At 44.8% G+C, this 4,507-nt stretch overlaps 1 protein-coding gene across 1 annotated transcript in view; it reads right to left on the minus strand.

The window, feature by feature from the left end:
* Nucleotides 1-3,709, minus strand: part of LOC118338910 (radixin) — a gene marked incomplete in the record, with an annotated part of 39,260 nt that extends 35,551 nt beyond the window's left edge. Inside the window, 1 exon segment of the mRNA XM_035676369.1 lies at nt 3,616-3,709.
* Nucleotides 3,710-4,507: the final 798 nt, after the last annotated feature.

Below are 4,507 nucleotides of genomic sequence, written 5' to 3' on the forward strand. Positions count from 1 at the left end.
GTGTGTGTGTGTGTGTTTGTTACTACTATATCTACACAGTTATATTTTACAGATAAGAAAACTCAGATAAATGAAGCCATTCATGTAAGAATTGTGTCTCTGTCAATGGAGGAAGACTGAACTATTTGTTTCCTGTCTGTCATTACGTGTGTTTGCAGAGGCTACAAAAAGGTTCTGCTGTAAATGCCAGAGACGACACACACATATACACACAACTTCCAGCAGCTGTTATAACAGCAGGAAACTGTACCAACTGCTTTGCTTGACGACAAGGCTTTACTTGGATAACAGAGAAGCCAACGGATTCTTCCTCGAGTGTAAGGCGTGCAAGTGTTTGTCCAACAGCACAGATGACCTGCTTAGAGGTGTAACCTCCTAACCCACAAACATTAACACACTGCACAATAATGCTGCCACTTTAAATGAGGAGCAAGAAGAAAATAAAGGAGGGTATGTAGGAAAATACCAAACATCCAACATCCAACAATTAAATCTAGACCAAATGATGCTCTAAAGCTGAACAACAGTATAAATCCAGAACGGCATGATTGATTGTGGTTCTGCAGTAAGATGATTGGCCAGGGACACAGGACTGGTGCTGGCCCAAACACTCTCTGTTAAAACCTGAGACCACCACACTTCTCTAAATATGGCTATAAATGGAGAATCTGGATATGAGGGCCAGGAACAAAATGGGCAAAAATGAAACCATTATTTCCCTTTGTTCTCGTCCTCTCTGTCAGAATACTTCGCCTCCCCGGTGACTTAACCTGCTGCAGAATGTCACATGTTTCAGTAAAGCGGCGCAGGAGAGAGAGAGGTGCAGAAAAAAGAAAGTGAAAGAAATCAGAATGCGACGTGATGAACGTGAGATGCTAAAAGTGAGAGACGGAAAGAGAAACTAGATAGTGCAGTCAGTGAACCTGGCTGTGATGTGGGTTGTGAAACTAAAGCGTTTGCTCCCTGTCACCTACTGGAGTAAAACACTGCACTGTATCTTTAAGAGCTGCAACTAGCGATTACTTGTAGAACTAATTTGCTGCATGTAGTTTCTCAGTTAAGCTTTTGTATATAAAATGCCTGCTATAATTTCAGACAGTCCAAAGTGAAACAGTCTTCTATCATATATGACAGAGACAAGCGTAAAACCTAATTATTTGTGAAGCTGGAACCAGTTAATATGTGGTATTTTTGCTCTTAGGACCCAATTTACTGATTTGATAACTATATCGAGTGTTAAACTTGAACTGTACGTTTCATTGTCCACTGCAGTGCAGAGCTACTTCCTGGTTCAACTTTGACCTACTGTACTTATTACTAATGCATGCATGCACTTTCACAATGCAGTGAATTATTATAACGGATATCTCTGGCACCTTCCCTTTTGTTTCCCCCTTTCTTTTTATTTTGGGTTGAACTGGACTGGGCATGTAGCCATATAGTGAGAGAGAGCCAATTTCAAACATTTCCAGCAAACATTAAGAGTGCAAATGTAAACTAAGGAAACTGGAAATAGCAAAAGTCAAAAAGTAGGAAGATATACATTCCCTCTAATGAGCTCAATGAGCCAAATCTCCAACCATTCAGTACGACGAGCTGAGCAGGCGTCCCAACCCTCACAGAGACACTGTAGACCCGTTTCAGACAGTCTCACAGCAGCAGCTGGTGTGTGAAGAAATCGTCAGGATTCAGCCAGCTTTAAATGTCCAATCTGAGGCCAATGTGGAGACTTGCTTTCTCAGCTAATGTGTCTGGTTGTCGTTTGCATGCAAAATGGTCCGCATTTATTTCTGCATGCAGTAAACCACGGCCTGTCCTTTTCTTGCCCTAGAATCCCCACAGTGCTGTGGATGCAGGTCTCAGGTCAGGCTACTTGTGCCTTCTTCATCATGATGAGCAGTGAAAACAGTTGATATTTTAATGCAATATAGATACAAATAACTCTTTAAAATAAAACTCAACAGGAGTGACATTTAACTGCATTTAAACCTGCACAAAAACAGCCCTGACAACCTCTATTCTTCAGTCATTCACGTGAATGTGCGACATGCTCCCGCTCTGATCTGGAGCCATGAGATTATTCAACAGGTTCCAAAAAAATAGCTCCGCTGAGAGCAATCTAAAACCAGCCATCAAAGGTATCTCATGTCATGATGCAGAGAGCCTCTCTCTCAAATGAGTTGTAATTTGGTCCCCAGAGGAGGCGGGGCCAAGAGCAACAGGAGGATCTGAGCGACGGGGATAAGAGCCAATAGAGTGGCTCCCTCTGCTGTAATGAGGCCAATCAGAGAGTCGTTACTTCCCTGACGCCGACGGAGCATCTGTTTGTGCCAGATGGACCGCTAGCATCATGTGTGGGCGCGTGAATGTGGCTGTATTCAGGACCGCTGTTTACGTGCAAAAGCCAAACCAGCCGTGTTACACGCGCTGTAAATCAGCGTGGTTTCCAAGGCGGAGGGGAGACTCACTCAAACTAACGTAGTAACGCGGGGGAACAGAATTACCATTTCAGAAGCACAGTCAGTCTCCCTCAGGTAGCTACATTCGTGCTTTTCTCAACTAGTAGGCTAACAACAACTAGTGACCAACTGTATTCACACGACGAAAGCTAATTATTGGGCTCAAAGTCACAGCAGCCAGTCACTAGTACAGTAACTTGAGGCAGGCGCAAAAAAAAAAAAAAAATAGCGGAATTTGAATGGACCACAGGTATTTCTGAGTCCCCCTGACCACGAGAAGCCAGACCGTAAATATCAACAGCAAGGGACCATGACAGCTTCACTGTAAACAACGTGCTAATTCAGTGTTAGCAGCTGCTGTTTGCTACATTGTTGCAGAAAGAAAGGCGCGTCGTCAGCAGCACAAAAGTTGCAAACGGCGCAAGAAACATTGTTTCCGCTCCGAGCTTTTACAAAAGAGCAGCAGAGAGCCCTCCAACGACAAGCCCCGACACTAAACCGCGGAATTTCAACACCAAAGCGGGACATGAACACGCTCGTCTGCTGGCAATGGGGAAATAATTAGCCAAGAGCTCTGAGACGCCGATAAACGCATTTCACAACTGTTTACATCCTGACACCTAATATGACAGGGGGTCTGTAAAGCAGCCGTGTGTCATTCTGGAAAGAACAGGACAAGCATCTAATTACCCTGACTCCTAATGGAAGCCCTGTTCTGTTGCATAACATTTAAACTGACACATAGCACCTCGGCGCAAAGTGACACCGGTTCACTCACCCGTCCTCCCGTCCTGAAACGTGCAAGAAGCCGGTTAGAAACGGAGGTGAAGCAAAAAATAGTAATAAAGAGCCAGCCGTCGCACCACGTCGTGTTTGACCTGCCTGTCAAATAGGTGTGCGTTAGAAAAGAAGTTATAAGCGCTACTACGGGTCGTTAACGGGCCTGCGTAAAAACACCGCTACCCGCTCCTCTGCAGCCCGGAGAGGAAAATAAATCCCCCCTCATTTGAACGGCTTAAAGAAAGCCAGGCAGAGATGAAGGCGATAAAACTCACCTCTAACGCCGGGCTGCGCTGAGGATGTGTCCAACTGTCCCCCCCTCCAGCTGGCTGCACTACTTTATATATCCACAGAGAGTAAAAATAGAGCGCTTCACCTTCCCGTTGCTCGGCGCTGTTTACCGGACAGAGAGCGTACAGTGCTGGAGACTCCTCCGCCAGGCACCCACGACCGGAGAAGAGGTAGCCTACAGACAGTCAATATGGCTGACGAACTTACCGTACCGAGGCGTGGTGAGCGGAGTCCTACAGATTCACCCCCTCCTCCCCTTTCCCTCACCCCGTGACTGAAACTCCGCAGAGCAGCCTGCTGCGGGGTGCAAAGCTGAGGTCCCAAACTTTATCATACCCAAGAAGGAGACGTTTTATGTCTCAGTCAGCGGCCCTTCTGGTAACTGTTAGCTCACACTTTATTTCGGATACTAAACTCACTGTATAAGCCATAAGGTGAAGGTACAAGGTGTATAACATTAAGTGTAAAACAGATATTCAGTGTGCAGGTCAGGCTGATCTTTTAGTGTCATTTACAGCCTGGTTTATCATGACACAAAGCAAGCAACACTTTCCTGAACATGAATTTTTTCTTTCACTTATTCAACAATGGTGTTATTTTGACAGTGAAATCCCTTACCAAAGTAGCACCCTCTTGTAACTTTTGCAAGTTAAGTGAAATTTACATTAAGTTCTGCTTCATGTGGCTGGGCACATCCCCACGTTCTCCTCTGATCTTCACAGATAATATCTCTGTCCGCCTGTAGCCACATCTACAAGAAAAGAGAGGTGTTTCAACTTAGAACCCGTTAGAAAATATGGCTAATCTAAAGGGCTGACTATTGGCTTTAGTCACTATTGATCTAACACCTTAGTGATGATAATCAGCTGATGGACAGTATTGCGATTACAAGATATTACATAGGAAATTCAACCTCACAGGAGGCACAGTGAACAAACACAGATGTGGTGAACATGTAATTCCTTATTGTGACAGGT

Source organism: Morone saxatilis, unplaced genomic scaffold, assembly GCF_004916995.1.
Source record: "Morone saxatilis isolate NCDOM2014 unplaced genomic scaffold, NCSU_SB_2.0 Contig5, whole genome shotgun sequence".
NCBI classification, from domain to species: Eukaryota; Metazoa; Chordata; class Actinopteri; family Moronidae; genus Morone; species Morone saxatilis.